This window comes from Pseudophryne corroboree, chromosome 6, assembly GCF_028390025.1.
Source record: "Pseudophryne corroboree isolate aPseCor3 chromosome 6, aPseCor3.hap2, whole genome shotgun sequence".
In the NCBI taxonomy this organism is placed as follows: Eukaryota; Metazoa; Chordata; class Amphibia; order Anura; family Myobatrachidae; genus Pseudophryne; species Pseudophryne corroboree.
In genome coordinates this window covers 96,707,850-96,728,605 of record NC_086449.1, presented here as the reverse complement: position 1 = coordinate 96,728,605, position 20,756 = coordinate 96,707,850, and the positions used below count along the sequence as shown (strand labels likewise).

The window sequence follows — 20,756 nt, the reverse complement described above, 5'->3', positions numbered from 1 at the left end:
CTGATCCGTAGTCTGGAGAGTGATCCATTGCGCCACTAGCCCAGCTGTTTTATGTCACTTTGGAGTGTTCATCATGTTTTTGAACCTGTTTCAAGCTTTGATGGTTATTGAAGTATATACAGAATCAAATTTTGAGAGTTGACTGTACACTTGCTGCAGGGCTTATTTCCCATAAACATCTCACAAACAATTTTCTTTGTGACTGCAAAATGATCTTTTCAGCCTGTGATGAACTTGCTCAAAGTCCATTCATTTGAGTTTCCTGTATTCAGGAATTTATGTCAGCTTTCCAGATTTCAAGAAAATGATTCACAAAGAAATGATCAAGAAATGATTCAAAGTATGGAAAGATAGCTTCACAATAAGCAGTAAAGACAAATTGTGCAAGCACATTCAAAGAATCTGCTTAGTTTCTTCAATTGTCCTTACCTTAAATATTGTAAAGAAATGGATGTGTGAGAAATAAAATAAAAATGCCATGACACGGATTTGAACCGGGGTTGCTGCGGCCACAACGCAGAGTACTAACCACTATACGATCACAGCAACTTAAATGAGCCAGGTAGGAGTTGAACCTACAATCTGCTGATCTGTAGTCAGACGCGTTATCCATTACGCCACTGGCCCAGCAGTCTTATGTTACTTGGAGTGTTCATCATGTTTTTAAACCTGTTTCAAGCTTTGATGGTTATTGAAGTATATACAGAATCAAATTTTGAGAGTTGACTGTACACTTGCTGCAGGGCTTATTTCCCATAAACATCTCACAAACAATTTTCTTTGTGACTGCAAAATGATCTTTTCAGCCTGTGATGAACTTGCTCAAAGTCCATTCATTTGAGTTTCCTGTATTCAGGAATTTATGTCAGCTTTCCAGATTTCAAGAAAATGATTCACAAAGAAATGATCAAGAAATGATTCAAAGTATGGAAAGATAGCTTCACAATAAGCAGTAAAGACAAATTGTGCAAGCACATTCAAAGAATCTGCTTAGTTTCTTCAATTGTCCTTACCTTAAATATTGTAAAGAAATGGATGTGTGAGAAATAAAATGAAAATGCCATGACCCGGATTCGAACCTGGGTTGCTGCGGCCACAACGCAGAGTACTAACCACTATACGATCACGGCAAATTAAATGAGCCAGGTAGGAGTCGAACCTACAATCTGCTGATCCGTAGTCAGACGCGAAATCCATTACGCCACTGGCCCAGCTGTCTCATGCTACTTGGAGTGTTCATCATGTTTTTGAACCTGTTTCAAGCTTTGATGGTTATTGAAGTATATACAGAATCAAATTTTCAGAGTTGATTGTACACTTGCTGCAGGGCTTATTTCCCATAAAGATCTCACAAACAATTTTCTTTGTGACTGCAAAATTATATTTTCAGCCTGTGATGAACTTGCTCAGAGTCCATTCATTTGAGTTTCCTGTATTCAGGAATTTATGTCAGCTTTCCAGATTTCAAGAAAATGATTCACAAAGAAATGATCAAGAAATGATTCAAAGTATGGAAAGATAGCTTCACAATAAGCAGTAAAGACAAATTGTGCAAGCACATTCAAAGAATCTGCTTAGTTTCTTCAATTGTCCTTACCTTCAATATTGTAAAGAAATGGATGTGTGAGAAATAAAATGAAAATGCCATGATCCGGACCGGGGTTGCTGCGGCCACAACGCAGAGTACTAACCACTAAACGATCACGGCAACTTAAACGAGCCAGGTAGGAGTCGAACCTACAATCTGCTGATCCGTAGTCAGACGCATTATCCAATGCGCCACTGGCCCAGCTATCTTATCACACTTGGAGTGTTCATCATGTTTTTGAACCTGTTTCAAGCTTTGATGGTTATTCAAGTATATACAGAATCAAATTTTGAGAGTTGACTGTACACTTGCTGCAGGGCTTATTTCCCATAAACATCTCACAAACAATTCTTTTTGTGACTGCAAAATGATCTTTTCAGCCTGTGATGAACTTGCTCAGAGTCCATTCATTTGAGTTTCCTGTATTCAGGAATTTGTCAGCTTTCCAGATTTCAAGAAAATGATTCACAAAGAAATGATTCAAAGTATGGAAAGATAGCTTCACAATAAGCAGTAAATACAAATTGTGCAAGCACATTCAAAGAATCTGCTTAGTTTCTTCAATTGTCCTTACCTTCAATATTGTAAAGAAATGGATGTGTGAGAAATAAAATGAAAATGCCGTGACACGGCTTCGAACCAGGGTTGCTGCGGAAACAACGCAGAGTACTAACCACTATACGATCACGGCAACTTAAACGAGCCAGGTAGGAGTCGAACCTACAATCTTCTGATCCGTAGTCAGACGCGTTATCCATTGCGCCACTGGCCCAGCTGTCTTATGTCACTTTGGAGTGTTCATCATGTTTTTGAACCTGTTTCAAGCTTTGATGGTTATTGAAGTATATACAGAATCAAATTTTGAGAGTTGACTGTACACTTGCTGCAGGGCTTATTTCCCATAAACATCTCACAAACAATTTTTTTTGTGACTGCAAAATGATCTTTTCAGCCTGTGATGAACTTGCTCAGAGTCCATTCATTTGAGTTTCCTGTATTCGGGAATTTATGTCAGCTTTCCAGATTTCAAGAAAATGATTCACAAAGAAATGATTCAAAGTATGGAAAGATAGCTTCACAATAAGCAGTAAAGACAAATTGTGCAAGCACATTCAAAGAATCTGCTTAGTTTCTTCAATTGTCCTTACCTTCAATATTGTAAAGAAATGGATGTGTGAGAAATAAAATGAAAATGCCGTGACACGGCTTCGAACCAGGGTTGCTGCGGCCACAACACAGAGTGCTAACCACTATACGATCACGGCAACTTAAACGAGCCAGATAGGAGTCGAACCTACAATCTGCTGATCCGTAGTCAGACACGTTATCCAATGCGCCACTGGCCCAGCTGTCTTATGCCACTTGGAGTGTTCATCATGTTTTTGAACCTGTTTTAAGCTTTGATGGTTATTGAAGTATATACAGAATCAAATTTTGAGAGTTGACTGTACACTTGCTGCAGGGCTTATTTCCCATAAACATCTCACAAACAATTATTTTTGTAACTGCAAATTATCTTTTCAGCCTGTGATGAACTTGCTCAGAGTCCATTCATTTGAGTTTCCTGTATTCAGGAATTTATGTCAGCTTTCCAGATTTCAAGAAAATGATTCACAAAGAAATGATTCAAAGTATGGAAAGATAGCTTCACAATAAGCAGTAAAGACAAATTGTGCAAGCACATTCAAAGAATCTGCTTAGTTTCTTCAATTGTCCTTACCTTCAATATTGTAAAGAAATGGATGTGTGAGAAATAAAATGAAAATGCCGTGAAACGGCTTCGAACCAGGGTTGCTGCGGCCACAACGCAGAGTACTAACCACTATACGATCACGGCAACTTAAACGAGCCAGGTAGGAGTCGAACCTACAATCTTCTGATCCGTAGTCAGACGCGTTATCCATTGCGCCACTGGCCCAGCTGTCTTATGCCACTTTGGAGTGTTCATCATGTTTTTGAACCTGTTTCAAGCTTTGATGGTTATTGAAGTATATACAGAATCAAATTTTGAGAGTTGACTGTACACTTGCTGCAGGGCTTATTTCCCATAAACATCTCACAAACAATTATTTTTGTAACTGCAAATTATCTTTTCAGCCTGTGATGAACTTGCTCAGAGTCCATTCATTTGAGTTTCCTGTATTCAGGAATTTATGTCAGCTTTCCAGATTTCAAGAAAATGATTCACAAAGAAATGATTCAAAGTATGGAAAGATAGCTTCACAATAAGCAGTAAAGACAAATTGTGCAAGCACATTCAAAGAATCTGCTTAGTTTCTTCAATTGTCCTTACCTTCAATATTGTAAAGAAATGGATGTGTGAGAAATAAAATGAAAATGCCGTGAAACGGCTTCGAACCAGGGTTGCTGCGGCCACAACGCAGAGTACTAACCACTATACGATCACGGCAACTTAAACGAGCCAGGTAGGAGTCGAACCTACAATCTTCTGATCCGTAGTCAGACGCGTTATCCATTGCGCCACTGGCCCAGCTGTCTTACGCCACTTTGGAATGTTCATCATGTTTTTGAACCTGTTTCAAGCTTTGATGGTTATTGAAGTATGTACAGAATCAAATTTTGAGAGTTGACTGTACACTTGCTGCAGGGCTTATTTCCCATAAACATCTCACAAACAATTTTTTTTGTGACTGCAAAATGATCTTTTCATCCTGTGATGAACTTGCTCAGAGTCCATTCATTTGAGTTTCCTGTATTCAGGAATTTATGTCAGCTTTCCAGATTTCAAGAAAATGATTCACAAAGAAATGATTCAAAGTATGGAAAGATAGCTTCACAATAAGCAGTAAAGACAAATTGTGCAAGCACATTCAAAGAATCTGTTTAGTTTCTTCAATTGTCCTTACCTTCAATATTGTAAAGAAATGGATGTGTGAGAAATAAAATGAAAATGCTGTCACCCGGATTCGAACCGGGGTTGCTGCGGCCACAACGCAGAGTACTAACCACTATACGATCACGGCAACTTAAATGAGCCAGGTAGGAGTCGAACCTACAATCTTCTGATCCGTAGTCAGGAGCGTGATCCATTGCGCCACTAGCCCAGCTGTTTTATGTCACTTTGGAGTGTTCATCATGTTTTTGAACCTGTTTCAAGCTTTGATGGTTATTGAAGTATATACAGAATCAAATTTTGAGAGTTGACTGTACACTTGCTGCAGGGCTTATTTCCCATAAACATCTCACAAACAATTTTCTTTGTGACTGCAAAATTATCTTTTCAGCCTGTGATGAACTTGCTCAAAGTCCATTCATTTGAGTTTCCTGTATTCAGGAATTTATGTCAGCTTTCCAGATTTCAAGAAAATGATTCACAAAGAAATGATCAAGAAATGATTCAAAGTATGGAAAGATAGCTTCACAATAAGCAGTAAAGACAAATTGTGCAAGCACATTCAAAGAATCTGCTTAGTTTCTTCAATTGTCCTTACCTTAAATATTGTAAAGAAATGGATGTGTGAGAAATAAAATAAAAATGCCATGACACGGATTCGAACCGGGGTTGCTGCAGCCACAACGCAGAGTACTAACCACTATACTATCACGGCAACTTAAATGAGCCAGGTAGGAGTCGAACCTACAATCTGCTGATCCGTAGTCAGATGCGTTATCCATTACGCCACTGGCCCTGCTGTCTTATGCTACTTGGAGTGTTCATCATGTTTTTGAACCTGTTTCAAGCTTTGATGGTTATTGAAGTATATACAGAATCAAATTTTCAGAGTTGATTGTACACTTGCTGCAAGGCTTATTTCCCATAAAGATCTCACAAACAATTTTCTTTGTGACTGCAAAATTATATTTTCAGCCTGTGATGAACTTGCTCAGAGTCCATTCATTTGAGTTTCCTGTATTCAGGAATTTATGTCAGCTTTCCAGATTTCAAGAAAATGATTCACAAAGAAATGATCAAGAAATGATTCAAAGTATGGAAAGATAGCTTCACAATAAGCAGTATAGACAAATTGTGCAAGCACATTCAAAGAATCTGCTTAGTTTCTTCAATTGTCCTTACCTTCAATATTGTAAAGAAATGGATGTGTGAGAAATAAAATGAAAATGCCATGATCCGGATTCGAACCGGGGTTGCTGCGGCCACAACGCAGAGTACTAACCACTAAACGATCACGGCAACTTAAACGAGCCAGGTAGGAGTCGAACCTACAATCTGCTGATCCGTAGTCAGACGCATTATCCAATGCGCCACTGGCCCAGCTATCTTATCACACTTGGAGTGTTCATCATGTTTTTGAACCTGTTTCAAGCTTTGATGGTTATTCAAGTATATACAGAATCAAATTTTGAGAGTTGACTGTACACTTGCTGCAGGGCTTATTTCCCATAAACATCTCACAAACAATTCTTTTTGTGACTGCAAAATGATCTTTTCAGCCTGTGATGAACTTGCTCAGAGTCCATTCATTTGAGTTTCCTGTATTCAGGAATTTGTCAGCTTTCCAGATTTCAAGAAAATGATTCACAAAGAAATGATTCAAAGTATGGAAAGATAGCTTCACAATAAGCAGTAAATACAAATTGTGCAAGCACATTCAAAGAATCTGCTTAGTTTCTTCAATTGTCCTTACCTTCAATATTGTAAAGAAATGGATGTGTGAGAAATAAAATGAAAATGCCGTGACACGGCTTCGAACCAGGGTTGCTGCGGAAACAACGCAGAGTACTAACCACTATACGATCACGGCAACTTAAACGAGCCAGGTAGGAGTCGAACCTACAATCTTCTGATCCGTAGTCAGACGCGTTATCCAATGCGCCACTGGCCCAGCTATCATATGACACTTGGAGTGTTCATCATGTTTTTGAACCTGTTTCAAGCTTTGATGGTTATTCAAGTATATACAGAATCAAATTTTGAGAGTTGACTGTACACTTGCTGCAGGGCTTATTTCCCATAAACATCTCACAAACAATTCTTTTTGTGACTGCAAAATGATCTTTTCAGCCTGTGATGAACTTGCTCAGAGTCCATTCATTTGAGTTTCCTGTATTCAGGAATTTATGTCAGCTTTCCAGATTTCAAGAAAATGATTCACAAAGAAATGATTCAAAGTATGGAAAGATAGCTTCACAATAAGCAGTAAATACAAATTGTGCAAGCACATTCAAAGAATCTGCTTAGTTTCTTCAATTGTCCTTACCTTCAATATTGTAAAGAAATGGATGTGTGAGAAATTAAATGAAAATGCTGTGACACGGCTTCGAACCAGGGTTGCTGCGGCCACAACGCAGAGTACTAACCACTATACGATCACGTCAACTTAAACGAGCCAGGTAGGAGTCGAACCTACAATCTTCTGATCCGTAGTCAGACGCGTTATCCAATGCGCCACTGGCCCAGCTGTCTTATGCCACTTGGAGTGTTCATCATGTTTTTGAACCTGTTTCAAGCTTTGATGGTTATTCAAGTATATACAGAATCAAATTTTGAGAGTTGACTGTACACTTGCTGCAGGGCTTATTTCCCATAAACATCTCACAAACAATTTTCTTTGTGACTGTAAAATGATCTTTTCAGCCTCTGATGAACTTGCTCAGAGTCAATTCATTTGAGTTTCCTGTATTCAGGAATTTATGTCAGCTTTCCAGATTTCAAGAAAATGATTCACAAAGAAATGATTCAAAGTATGGAAAGATAGCTTCACAATAAGCAGTAAAGACAAATTGTGCAAGCACATTCAAAGAATCTGCTTAGTTTCTTCAATTGTCCTTACCTTCAATATTGTAAAGAAATGGATGTGTGAGAAATAAAATGAAAATGCCGTGACACGGCTTCGAACCAGGGTTACTGCGGCCACAACGCAGAGTACTAACCACTATACGATCACGGCAACTTAAACGAGCCAGGTAGGAGTCGAACCTACAATCTGCTGATCCGTAGTCAGACGCTTTATCTGTTGCGCCACTGGCCCAGCTGTCTTATGCCACTTGAAGTGTTCATCATGTTTTTGAACCTGTTTCAAGCTTTGATGGTTATTCAAGTATATACAGAATCAAATTTTGAGAGTTGGCTGTACACTTGCTGCAGGGCTTATTTCCCATAAACATCTCACAAACAATTTTCTTTGTGACTGCAAAATGATCTTTTTAGCTTGTGATGAACTTGCTCAGAGTCAATTCATTTGAGTTTCCTGTATTCAGGAATTTATGTCAGCTTTCCAGATTTCAAGAAAATGATTCACAAAGAAATGATCAAGAAATGATTCAAAGTATGGAAAGATAGCTTCACAATAAGCAGTAAAGACAAATTGTGCAAGCACATTCAAATAATCTGCTTAGTTTCTTCAATTGTCCTTACCTTCAATATTGTAAAGAAATGGATGTGTGAGAAATAAAATGAAAATGCCGTCACCCGGATTCAAACCGGGGTTGCTGCGGCCACAACACAGAGTACTAACCACTATACGATCACGGCAACTTAAATGAGCCAGGTAGGAGTCGAACCTACAATCATTCTGATCCGTAGTCAGGCGCGTTATCCATTGCGCCACTAGCCCAACTGTCTTATGCCACTTTGGAGTGTTCATCATGTTTTTTAACCTGTTTCAAGCTTTGATGGTTATTGAAGTATATACAGAATCAAATTTTCAGAGTTGACTGTACACTTGCTGCAGGGCTTATTTCCCATAAACATCTCACAAACAATTTTCTTTGTGACTGCAAAATGATCTTTTCAGCCTGTGATGAACTTGCTCAAAGTCCATTCATTTGAGTTTCCTGTATTCAGGAATTTATGTCAGCTTTCCAGATTTCAAGAAAATGATTCACAAAGAAATGATCAAGAAATGATTCAAAGTATGGAAAGATAGCTTCACAATAAGCAGTAAAGACAAATTGTGCAAGCACATTCAAATAATCTGCTTAGTTTCTTCAATTGTCCTTACCTTCAATATTGTAAAGAAATGGATGTGTGAGAAATAAAATGAAAATGCCGTCACCCGGATTTGAACCTGGGTTGCTGCAGCCACAACGCAGAGTACTAACCACTATACCATCACGGCAACTTAAATGAGCCAGGTAGGAGTCGAACCTACAATCTGCTAATCCGTAGTCAGACGCGTTATCCATTACGCCACTGGCCCAGCTGTCTTATGCTACTTGGAGTGTTCATCATGTTTTTGAACCTGTTTCAAGCTTTGATGGTTATTGAAGTATATACAGAATCAAATTTTCAGAGTTGATTGTACACTTGCTGCAGGGCTTATTTCCCATAAAGATCTCACAAACAATTTTCTTTGTGACTGCAAAATTATATTTTCAGCCTGTGATGAACTTGCTCAGAGTCCATTCATTTGAGATTCCTGTATTCAGGAATTTATGTCAGCTTTCCAGATTTCAAGAAAATGATTCACAAAGAAATGATCAAGAAATGATTCAAAGTATGGAAAGATAGCTTCACAATAAGCAGTAAATACAAATTGTGCAAGCACATTCAAAGAATCTGCTTAGTTTCTTCAATTGTCCTTACCTTCAATATTGTAAAGAAATGGATGTGTGAGAAATAAAATGAAAATTCCGTGACCCGGATTTGAACCTGGGTTGCTGCGGCCACAACACAGAGTACTAACCACTATACGATCACGGCAACTTAAACGAGCTAGGTAGGAGTCGAACCTACAATCTGCTTATCCGTAGTCAGACGCGTTATCCAATGCGCCACTGGCCCAGCTATCTTATGACACTTGGAGTGTTCATCATGTTTTTGAACCTGTTTCAAGCTTTGATGGTTATTCAAGTATATACAGAATCAAATTTTGAGAGTTGACTGTACACTTGCTGCAGGGCTTATTTCCCATAAACATCTCACAAACAATTCTTTTTGTGACTGCAAAATGATCTTTTCAGCCTGTGATGAACTTGCTCAGAGTCCATTCATTTGAGTTTCCTGTATTCAGGAATTTATGTCAGCTTTCCAGATTTCAAGAAAATGATTCACAAAGAAATGATTCAAAGTATGGAAAGATAGCTTCACAATAAGCAGTAAATACAAATTGTGCAAGCACATTCAAAGAATCTGCTTAGTTTCTTCAATTGTCCTTACCTTCAATATTGTGAAGAAATGGATGTGTGAGAAATTAAATGAAAATGCCGTTACACGGCTTCGAACCAGGGTTGCTGCGGCCACAACGCAGAGTACTAACCACTATACGATCACGGCAACTTAAACAAGCCAGGTAGGAGTCGAACCTACAATCTTCTGATCCGTAGTCAGATGCGTTATCCATTGCGCCACTGGCCCAGCTGTCTTATGCCACTTTGGAGTGTTCATCATGTTTTTGAACCTGTTTCAAGCTTTGATGGTTATTGAAGTATATACAGAATCAAATTTTGAGAGTTGACTGTACACTTGCTGCAGGGCTTATTTCCCATAAACATCTCACAAACAATTCTTTTTGTGACTGCAAAATGATCTTTTCAGCCTGTGATGAACTTGCTCAGAGTCCATTAATTTGAGTTTCCTGTATTCAGGAATTTATGTCAGCTTTCCAGATTTCAAGAAAATGATTCACAAAGAAATGATTCAAAGTATGGAAAGATAGCTTCACAATAAGCAGTAAAGACAAATTGTGCAAGCACATTCAAAGAATCTGCTTAGTTTCTTCAATTGTCCTTACCTTCAATATTGTAAAGAAATGGATGTGTGAGTAATTAAATGAAAATGCTGTGACACGGCTTCGAACCAGGGTTGCTGCGGCCACAACGCAGAGTACTAACCACTATACGATCACGTCAACTTAAACGAGCCAGGTAGGAGTCGAACCTACAATCTTCTGATCCGTAGTCAGACGCGTTATCCAATGCGCCACTGGCCCAGCTGTCTTATACCACTTGGAGTGTTCATCATGTTTTTGAACCTGTTTCAAGCTTTGATGGTTATTCAAGTATATACAGAATCAAATTTTGAGAGTTGACTGTACACTTGCTGCAGGGCTTATTTCCCATAAACATCTCACAAACAATTTTCTTTGTGACTGTAAAATGATCTTTTCAGCCTCTGATGAACTTGCTCAGAGTCAATTCATTTGAGTTTCCTGTATTCAGGAATTTATGTCAGCTTTCCAGATTTCAAGAAAATGATTCACAAAGAAATGATTCAAAGTATGGAAAGAAATCTTCACAATAAGCAGTAAAGACAAATTGTGCAAGCACATTCAAAGAATCTGCTTAGTTTCTTCAATTGTCCTTACCTTCAATATTGTAAAGAAATGGATGTGTGAGAAATAAAATGAAAATGCCGTGACACGGCTTCGAACCAGGGTTACTGCGGCCACAACGCAGAGTACTAACCACTATACGATCACGGCAACTTAAACGAGCCAGGTAGGAGTCGAACCTACAATCTGCTGATCCGTAGTCAGACGCTTTATCTGTTGCGCCACTGGCCCTGCTGTCTTATGCCACTTGAAGTGTTCATCATGTTTTTGAACCTGTTTCAAGCTTTGATGGTTATTCAAGTATATACAGAATCAAATTTTGAGAGTTGGCTGTACACTTGCTGCAGGGCTTATTTCCCATAAACATCTCACAAACAATTTTCTTTGTGACTGCAAAATGATCTTTTTAGCTTGTGATGAACTTGCTCAGAGTCAATTCATTTGAGTTTCCTGTATTCAGGAATTTATGTCAGCTTTCCAGATTTCAAGAAAATGATTCACAAAGAAATGATCAAGAAATGATTCAAAGTATGGAAAGATAGCTTCACAATAAGCAGTAAAGACAAATTGTGCAAGCACATTCAAATAATCTGCTTAGTTTCTTCAATTGTCCTTACCTTCAATATTGTAAAGAAATGGATGTGTGAGAAATAAAATGAAAATGCCGTCACCCGGATTCAAACCGGGGTTGCTGCGGCCACAACACAGAGTACTAACCACTATACGATCACGGCAACTTAAATGAGCCAGGTGGGAGTCGAACCTACAATCATTCTGATCCGTAGTCAGGCGCGTTATCCATTGTGCCACTAGCCCAACTGTCTTATGCCACTTTGGAGTGTTCATCATGTTTTTTAACCTGTTTCAAGCTTTGATGGTTATTGAAGTATATACAGAATCAAATTTTCAGAGTTGACTGTACACTTGCTGCAGGGCTTATTTCCCATAAACATCTCACAAACAATTTTCTTTGTGACTGCAAAATGATCTTTTCAGCCTGTGATGAACTTGCTCAAAGTCCATTCATTTGAGTTTCCTGTATTCAGGAATTTATGTCAGCTTTCCAGATTTCAAGAAAATGATTCACAAAGAAATGATCAAGAAATGATTCAAAGTATGGAAAGATAGCTTCACAATAAGCAGTAAAGACAAATTGTGCAAGCACATTCAAATAATCTGCTTAGTTTCTTCAATTGTCCTTACCTTCAATATTGTAAAGAAATGGATGTGTGAGAAATAAAATGAAAATGCCGTCACCCGGATTTGAACCTGGGTTGCTGCAGCCACAACGCAGAGTACTAACCACTATACCATCACGGCAACTTAAATGAGCCAGGTAGGAGTCGAACCTACAATCTGCTAATCCGTAGTCAGACGCGTTATCCATTACGCCACTGGCCCAGCTGTCTTATGCTACTTGGAGTGTTCATCATGTTTTTGAACCTGTTTCAAGCTTTGATGGTTATTGAAGTATATACAGAATCAAATTTTCAGAGTTGATTGTACACTTGCTGCAGGGCTTATTTCCCATAAAGATCTCACAAACAATTTTCTTTGTGACTGCAAAATTATATTTTCAGCCTGTGATGAACTTGCTCAGAGTCCATTCATTTGAGATTCCTGTATTCAGGAATTTATGTCAGCTTTCCAGATTTCAAGAAAATGATTCACAAAGAAATGATCAAGAAATGATTCAAAGTATGGAAAGATAGCTTCACAATAAGCAGTAAATACAAATTGTGCAAGCACATTCAAAGAATCTGCTTAGTTTCTTCAATTGTCCTTACCTTCAATATTGTAAAGAAATGGATGTGTGAGAAATAAAATGAAAATTCCGTGACCCGGATTTGAACCTGGGTTGCTGCGGCCACAACACAGAGTACTAACCACTATACGATCACGGCAACTTAAACGAGCTAGGTAGGAGTCGAACCTACAATCTGCTGATCCGTAGTCAGACGCGTTATCCAATGCGCCACTGGCCCAGCTATCTTATGACACTTGGAGTGTTCATCATGTTTTTGAACCTGTTTCAAGCTTTGATGGTTATTCAAGTATATACAGAATCAAATTTTGAGAGTTGACTGTACACTTGCTGCAGGGCTTATTTCCCATAAACATCTCACAAACAATTCTTTTTGTGACTGCAAAATGATCTTTTCAGCCTGTGATGAACTTGCTCAGAGTCCATTCATTTGAGTTTCCTGTATTCAGGAATTTATGTCAGCTTTCCAGATTTCAAGAAAATGATTCACAAAGAAATGATTCAAAGTATGGAAAGATAGCTTCACAATAAGCAGTAAATACAAATTGTGCAAGCACATTCAAAGAATCTGCTTAGTTTCTTCAATTGTCCTTACCTTCAATATTGTGAAGAAATGGATGTGTGAGAAATTAAATGAAAATGCCGTTACACGGCTTCGAACCAGGGTTGCTGCGGCCACAACGCAGAGTACTAACCACTATACGATCACGGCAACTTAAACAAGCCAGGTAGGAGTCGAACCTACAATCTTCTGATCCGTAGTCAGATGCGTTATCCATTGCGCCACTGGCCCAGCTGTCTTATGCCACTTTGGAGTGTTCATCATGTTTTTGAACCTGTTTCAAGCTTTGATGGTTATTGAAGTATATACAGAATCAAATTTTGAGAGTTGACTGTACACTTGCTGCAGGGCTTATTTCCCATAAACATCTCACAAACAATTCTTTTTGTGACTGCAAAATGATCTTTTCAGCCTGTGATGAACTTGCTCAGAGTCCATTAATTTGAGTTTCCTGTATTCAGGAATTTATGTCAGCTTTCCAGATTTCAAGAAAATGATTCACAAAGAAATGATTCAAAGTATGGAAAGATAGCTTCACAATAAGCAGTAAAGACAAATTGTGCAAGCACATTCAAAGAATCTGCTTAGTTTCTTCAATTGTCCTTACCTTCAATATTGTAAAGAAATGGATGTGTGAGTAATTAAATGAAAATGCTGTGACACGGCTTCGAACCAGGGTTGCTGCGGCCACAACGCAGAGTACTAACCACTATACGATCACGTCAACTTAAACGAGCCAGGTAGGAGTCGAACCTACAATCTTCTGATCCGTAGTCAGACGCGTTATCCAATGCGCCACTGGCCCAGCTGTCTTATGCCACTTGGAGTGTTCATCATGTTTTTGAACCTGTTTCAAGCTTTGATGGTTATTCAAGTATATACAGAATCAAATTTTGAGAGTTGACTGTACACTTGCTGCAGGGCTTATTTCCCATAAACATCTCACAAACAATTTTCTTTGTGACTGTAAAATGATCTTTTCAGCCTCTGATGAACTTGCTCAGAGTCAATTCATTTGAGTTTCCTGTATTCAGGAATTTATGTCAGCTTTCCAGATTTCAAGAAAATGATTCACAAAGAAATGATTCAAAGTATGGAAAGAAATCTTCACAATAAGCAGTAAAGACAAATTGTGCAAGCACATTCAAAGAATCTGCTTAGTTTCTTCAATTGTCCTTACCTTCAATATTGTAAAGAAATGGATGTGTGAGAAATAAAATGAAAATGCCGTGACACGGCTTCGAACCAGGGTTACTGCGGCCACAACGCAGAGTACTAACCACTATACGATCACGGCAACTTAAACGAGCCAGGTAGGAGTCGAACCTACAATCTGCTGATCCGTAGTCAGACGCTTTATCTGTTGCGCCACTGGCCCTGCTGTCTTATGCCACTTGAAGTGTTCATCATGTTTTTGAACCTGTTTCAAGCTTTGATGGTTATTCAAGTATATACAGAATCAAATTTTGAGAGTTGGCTGTACACTTGCTGCAGGGCTTATTTCCCATAAACATCTCACAAACAATTTTCTTTGTGACTGCAAAATGATCTTTTTAGCTTGTGATGAACTTGCTCAGAGTCAATTCATTTGAGTTTCCTGTATTCAGGAATTTATGTCAGCTTTCCAGATTTCAAGAAAATGATTCACAAAGAAATGATCAAGAAATGATTCAAAGTATGGAAAGATAGCTTCACAATAAGCAGTAAAGACAAATTGTGCAAGCACATTCAAATAATCTGCTTAGTTTCTTCAATTGTCCTTACCTTCAATATTGTAAAGAAATGGATGTGTGAGAAATAAAATGAAAATGCCGTCACCCGGATTCAAACCGGGGTTGCTGCGGCCACAACACAGAGTACTAACCACTATACGATCACGGCAACTTAAATGAGCCAGGTGGGAGTCGAACCTACAATCATTCTGATCCGTAGTCAGGCGCGTTATCCATTGCGCCACTAGCCCAACTGTCTTATGCCACTTTGGAGTGTTCATCATGTTTTTTAACCTGTTTCAAGCTTTGATGGTTATTGAAGTATATACAGAATCAAATTTTCAGAGTTGACTGTACACTTGCTGCAGGGCTTATTTCCCATAAACATCTCACAAACAATTTTCTTTGTGACTGCAAAATGATCTTTTCAGCCTGTGATGAACTTGCTCAAAGTCCATTCATTTGAGTTTCCTGTATTCAGGAATTTATGTCAGCTTTCCAGATTTCAAGAAAATGATTCACAAAGAAATGATCAAGAAATGATTCAAAGTATGGAAAGATAGCTTCACAATAAGCAGTAAAGACAAATTGTGCAAGCACATTCAAATAATCTGCTTAGTTTCTTCAATTGTCCTTACCTTCAATATTGTAAAGAAATGGATGTGTGAGAAATAAAATGAAAATGCCGTCACCCGGATTTGAACCTGGGTTGCTGCAGCCACAACGCAGAGTACTAACCACTATACCATCACGGCAACTTAAATGAGCCAGGTAGGAGTCGAACCTACAATCTGCTAATCCGTAGTCAGACGCGTTATCCATTACGCCACTGGCCCAGCTGTCTTATGCTACTTGGAGTGTTCATCATGTTTTTGAACCTGTTTCAAGCTTTGATGGTTATTGAAGTATATACAGAATCAAATTTTCAGAGTTGATTGTACACTTGCTGCAGGGCTTATTTCCCATAAAGATCTCACAAACAATTTTCTTTGTGACTGCAAAATTATATTTTCAGCCTGTGATGAACTTGCTCAGAGTCCATTCATTTGAGATTCCTGTATTCAGGAATTTATGTCAGCTTTCCAGATTTCAAGAAAATGATTCACAAAGAAATGATCAAGAAATGATTCAAAGTATGGAAAGATAGCTTCACAATAAGCAGTAAATACAAATTGTGCAAGCACATTCAAAGAATCTGCTTAGTTTCTTCAATTGTCCTTACCTTCAATATTGTAAAGAAATGGATGTGTGAGAAATAAAATGAAAATTCCGTGACCCGGATTTGAACCTGGGTTGCTGCGGCCACAACACAGAGTACTAACCACTATACGATCACGGCAACTTAAACGAGCTAGGTAGGAGTCGAACCTACAATCTGCTGATCCGTAGTCAGACGCGTTATCCAATGCGCCACTGGCCCAGCTATCTTATGACACTTGGAGTGTTCATCATGTTTTTGAACCTGTTTCAAGCTTTGATGGTTATTCAAGTATATACAGAATCAAATTTTGAGAGTTGACTGTACACTTGCTGCAGGGCTTATTTCCCATAAACATCTCACAAACAATTCTTTTTGTGACTGCAAAATGATCTTTTCAGCCTGTGATGAACTTGCTCAGAGTCCATTCATTTGAGTTTCCTGTATTCAGGAATTTATGTCAGCTTTCCAGATTTCAAGAAAATGATTTACAAAGAAATGATTCAAAGTATGGAAAGATAGCTTCACAATAAGCAGTAAATACAAATTGTGCAAGCACATTCAAAGAATCTGCTTAGTTTCTTCAATTGTCCTTACCTTCAATATTGTGAAGAAATGGATGTGTGAGAAATTAAATGAAAATGCCGTTACACGGCTTCGAACCAGGGTTGCTGCGGCCACAACGCAGAGTACTAACCACTATACGATCACGGCAACTTAAACAAGCCAGGTAGGAGTCGAACCTACAATCTTCTGATCCGTAGTCAGATGCGTTATCCATTGCGCCACTGGCCCAGCTGTCTTATGCCACTTTGGAGTGTTCATCATGTTTTTGAACCTGTTTCAAGCTTTGATGGTTATTGAAGTATATACAGAATCAAATTTTGAGAGTTGACTGTACACTTGCTGCAGGGCTTATTTCCCATAAACATCTCACAAACAATTCTTTTTGTGACTGCAAAATGATCTTTTCAGCCTGTGATGAACTTGCTCAGAGTCCATTAATTTGAGTTTCCTGTATTCAGGAATTTATGTCAGCTTTCCAGATTTCAAGAAAATGATTCACAAAGAAATGATTCAAAGTATGGAAAGATAGCTTCACAATAAGCAGTAAAGACAAATTGTGCAAGCACATTCAAAGAATCTGCTTAGTTTCTTCAATTGTCCTTACCTTCAATATTGTAAAGAAATGGATGTGTGAGTAATTAAATGAAAATGCTGTGACACGGCTTCGAACCAGGGTTGCTGCGGCCACAACGCAGAGTACTAACCACTATACGATCACGTCAACTTAAACGAGCCAGGTAGGAGTCGAACCTACAATCTTCTGATCCGTAGTCAGACGCGTTATCCAATGCGCCACTGGCCCAGCTGTCTTATGCCACTTGGAGTGTTCATCATGTTTTTGAACCTGTTTCAAGCTTTGATGGTTATTCAAGTATATACAGAATCAAATTTTGAGAGTTGACTGTACACTTGCTGCAGGGCTTATTTCCCATAAACATCTCACAAACAATTTTCTTTGTGACTGTAAAATGATCTTTTCAGCCTCTGATGAACTTGCTCAGAGTCAATTCATTTGAGTTTCCTGTATTCAGGAATTTATGTCAGCTTTCCAGATTTCAAGAAAATGATTCACAAAGAAATGATTCAAAGTATGGAAAGAAATCTTCACAATAAGCAGTAAAGACAAATTGTGCAAGCACATTCAAAGAATCTGCTTAGTTTCTTCAATTGTCCTTACCTTCAATATTGTAAAGAAATGGATGTGTGAGAAATAAAATGAAAATGCCGTGACACGGCTTCGAACCAGGGTTACTGCGGCCACAACGCAGAGTACTAACCACTATACGATCACGGCAACTTAAACGAGCCAGGTAGGAGTCGAACCTACAATCTGCTGATCCGTAGTCAGACGCTTTATCTGTTGCGCCACTGGCCCTGCTGTCTTATGCCACTTGAAGTGTTCATCATGTTTTTGAACCTGTTTCAAGCTTTGATGGTTATTCAAGTATATACAGAATCAAATTTTGAGAGTTGGCTGTACACTTGCTGCAGGGCTTATTTCCCATAAACATCTCACAAACAATTTTCTTTGTGACTGCAAAATGATCTTTTTAGCTTGTGATGAACTTGCTCAGAGTCAATTCATTTGAGTTTCCTGTATTCAGGAATTTATGTCAGCTTTCCAGATTTCAAGAAAATGATTCACAAAGAAATGATCAAGAAATGATTCAAAGTATGGAAAGATAGCTTCACAATAAGCAGTAAAGACAAATTGTGCAAGCACATTCAAATAATCTGCTTAGTTTCTTCAATTGTCCTTACCTTCAATATTGTAAAGAAATGGATGTGTGAGAAATAAAATGAAAATGCCGTCACCCGGATTCAAACCGGGGTTGCTGCGGCCACAACACAGAGTACTAACCACTATACGATCACGGCAACTTAAATGAGCCAGGTGGGAGTCGAACCTACAATCATTCTGATCCGTAGTCAGGCGCGTTATCCATTGCGCCACTAGCCCAACTGTCTTATGCCACTTTGGAGTGTTCATCATGTTTTTTAACCTGTTTCAAGCTTTGATGGTTATTGAAGTATATACAGAATCAAATTTTCAGAGTTGACTGTACACTTGCTGCAGGGCTTATTTCCCATAAACATCTCACAAACAATTTTCTTTGTGACTGCAAAATGATCTTTTCAGCCTGTGATGAACTTGCTCAAAGTCCATTCATTTGAGTTTCCTGTATTCAGGAATTTATGTCAGCTTTCCAGATTTCAAGAAAATGATTCACAAAGAAATGATCAAGAAATGATTCAAAGTATGGAAAGATAGCTTCACAATAAGCAGTAAAGACAAATTGTGCAAGCACATTCAAATAATCTGCTTAGTTTCTTCAATTGTCCTTACCTTCAATATTGTAAAGAAATGGATGTGTGAGAAATAAAATGAAAATGCCGTCACCCGGATTTGAACCTGGGTTGCTGCAGCCACAACGCAGAGTACTAACCACTATACCATCACGGCAACTTAAATGAGCCAGGTAGGAGTCGAACCTACAATCTGCTAATCCGTAGTCAGACGCGTTATCCATTACGCCACTGGCCCAGCTGTCTTATGCTACTTGGAGTGTTCATCATGTTTTTGAACCTGTTTCAAGCTTTGATGGTTATTGAAGTATATACAGAATCAAATTTTCAGAGTTGATTGTACACTTGCTGCAGGGCTTATTTCCCATAAAGATCTCACAAACAATTTTCTTTGTGACTGCAAAATTATATTTTCAGCCTGTGATGAACTTGCTCAGAGTCCATTCATTTGAGATTCCTGTATTCAGGAATTTATGTCAGCTTTCCAGATTTCAAGAAAATGATTCACAAAGAAATGATCAAGAAATGATTCAAAGTATGGAAAGATAGCTTCACAATAAGCAGTAAATACAAATTGTGCAAGCACATTCAAAGAATCTGCTTAGTTTCTTCAATTGTCCTTACCTTCAATATTGTAAAGAAATGGATGTGTGAGAAATAAAATGAAAATTCCGTGACCCGGATTTGAACCTGGGTTGCTGCGGCCACAACACAGAGTACTAACCACTATACGATCATGGCAACTTAAACGAGCTAGGTAGGAGTCGAACCTACAATCTGCTGATCCGTAGTCAGACGCGTTATCCAATGCGCCACTGGCCCAGCTATCTTATGACACTTGGAGTGTTCATCATGTTTTTGAACCTGTTTCAAGCTTTGATGGTTATTCAAGTATATACAGAATCAAATTTTGAGAGTTGACTGTACACTTGCTGCAGGGCTTATTTCCCATAAACATCTCACAAACAATTCTTTTTTTGACTGCAAAATGATCTTTTCAGCCTGTGATGAACTTGCTCAGAGTCCATTCATTTGAGTTTCCTGTATTCAGGAATTTATGTCAGCTTTCCAGATTTCAAGAAAATGATTCACAAAGAAATGATTCAAAGTATGGAAAGATAGCTTCACAATAAGCAGTAAATACAAATTGTGCAAGCACATTCAAAGAATCTGCTTAGTTTCTTCAATTGTCCTTACCTTCAATATTGTGAAGAAATGGATGTGTGAGAAATTAAATGAAAATGCCGTTACACGGCTTCGAACCAGGGTTGCTGCGGCCACAACGCAGAGTACTAACCACTATACGATCACGGCAACTTAAACAAGCCAGGTAGGAGTCGAACCTACAATCTTCTGATCCGTAGTCAGATGCGTTATCCATTGCGCCACTGGCCCAGCTGTCTTATGCCACTTTGGAGTGTTCATCATGTTTTTGAACCTGTTTCAAGCTTTGGTGGTTATTGAAGTATATACAGAATCAAATTTTGAGAGTTGACTGTACACTTGCTGCAGGGCTTATTTCCCATAAACATCTCACAAACAATTCTTTTTGTGACTGCAAAATGATCTTTTCAGCCTGTGATGAACTTGCTCAGAGTCCATTAATTTGAGTTTCCTGTATTCAGGAATTTATGTCAGCTTTCCAGATTTCAAGAAAATGATTCACAAAGAAATGATTCAAAGTATGGAAAGATAGCTTCACAATAAGCAGTAAAGACAAATTGTGCAAGCACATTCAAAGAATCTGCTTAGTTTCTTCAATTGTCCTTACCTTCAATATTGTAAAGAAATGGATGTGTGAGTAATTAAATGAAAATGCTGTGACACGGCTTCGAACCAGGGTTGCTGCGGCCACAACGCAGA

General features: G+C 38.5%; 15 non-coding genes across 15 annotated transcripts; all 15 read right to left on the bottom strand.

Annotated features, from left to right (window-relative positions):
- Positions 1 to 554: 554 nt before the first annotated feature.
- On the bottom strand, positions 555 to 627 carry TRNAC-ACA (transfer RNA cysteine (anticodon ACA)). Its single transcript has one exon. It is a non-coding gene; the product is annotated as a tRNA-Cys (tRNA).
- A 511-nt stretch (positions 628 to 1,138) lies between these two features.
- On the bottom strand, positions 1,139 to 1,211 carry TRNAR-ACG (transfer RNA arginine (anticodon ACG)). The gene has a single exon. It is a non-coding gene; the product is annotated as a tRNA-Arg (tRNA).
- A 1,076-nt stretch (positions 1,212 to 2,287) lies between these two features.
- Positions 2,288 to 2,360, bottom strand: TRNAR-ACG (transfer RNA arginine (anticodon ACG)). Its single transcript has one exon. It is a non-coding gene; the product is annotated as a tRNA-Arg (tRNA).
- A 1,073-nt stretch (positions 2,361 to 3,433) lies between these two features.
- Positions 3,434 to 3,506, bottom strand: TRNAR-ACG (transfer RNA arginine (anticodon ACG)). The gene has a single exon. It is a non-coding gene; the product is annotated as a tRNA-Arg (tRNA).
- Positions 3,507 to 4,006: 500 nt separating this feature from the next.
- TRNAR-ACG (transfer RNA arginine (anticodon ACG)) lies at positions 4,007 to 4,079 on the bottom strand. Its single transcript has one exon. It is a non-coding gene; the product is annotated as a tRNA-Arg (tRNA).
- A 1,086-nt stretch (positions 4,080 to 5,165) lies between these two features.
- On the bottom strand, positions 5,166 to 5,238 carry TRNAR-ACG (transfer RNA arginine (anticodon ACG)). The gene has a single exon. It is a non-coding gene; the product is annotated as a tRNA-Arg (tRNA).
- Positions 5,239 to 6,320: 1,082 nt separating this feature from the next.
- Positions 6,321 to 6,393, bottom strand: TRNAR-ACG (transfer RNA arginine (anticodon ACG)). The gene has a single exon. It is a non-coding gene; the product is annotated as a tRNA-Arg (tRNA).
- Positions 6,394 to 6,893: 500 nt separating this feature from the next.
- TRNAR-ACG (transfer RNA arginine (anticodon ACG)) lies at positions 6,894 to 6,966 on the bottom strand. Its single transcript has one exon. It is a non-coding gene; the product is annotated as a tRNA-Arg (tRNA).
- A 2,827-nt stretch (positions 6,967 to 9,793) lies between these two features.
- On the bottom strand, positions 9,794 to 9,866 carry TRNAR-ACG (transfer RNA arginine (anticodon ACG)). The gene has a single exon. It is a non-coding gene; the product is annotated as a tRNA-Arg (tRNA).
- A 501-nt stretch (positions 9,867 to 10,367) lies between these two features.
- TRNAR-ACG (transfer RNA arginine (anticodon ACG)) lies at positions 10,368 to 10,440 on the bottom strand. The gene has a single exon. It is a non-coding gene; the product is annotated as a tRNA-Arg (tRNA).
- Positions 10,441 to 13,267: 2,827 nt separating this feature from the next.
- TRNAR-ACG (transfer RNA arginine (anticodon ACG)) lies at positions 13,268 to 13,340 on the bottom strand. Its single transcript has one exon. It is a non-coding gene; the product is annotated as a tRNA-Arg (tRNA).
- Positions 13,341 to 13,841: 501 nt separating this feature from the next.
- TRNAR-ACG (transfer RNA arginine (anticodon ACG)) lies at positions 13,842 to 13,914 on the bottom strand. Its single transcript has one exon. It is a non-coding gene; the product is annotated as a tRNA-Arg (tRNA).
- A 2,827-nt stretch (positions 13,915 to 16,741) lies between these two features.
- TRNAR-ACG (transfer RNA arginine (anticodon ACG)) lies at positions 16,742 to 16,814 on the bottom strand. Its single transcript has one exon. It is a non-coding gene; the product is annotated as a tRNA-Arg (tRNA).
- Positions 16,815 to 17,315: 501 nt separating this feature from the next.
- On the bottom strand, positions 17,316 to 17,388 carry TRNAR-ACG (transfer RNA arginine (anticodon ACG)). Its single transcript has one exon. It is a non-coding gene; the product is annotated as a tRNA-Arg (tRNA).
- Positions 17,389 to 20,215: 2,827 nt separating this feature from the next.
- TRNAR-ACG (transfer RNA arginine (anticodon ACG)) lies at positions 20,216 to 20,288 on the bottom strand. Its single transcript has one exon. It is a non-coding gene; the product is annotated as a tRNA-Arg (tRNA).
- Between the last annotated feature and the right edge of the window lie 468 nt (positions 20,289 to 20,756).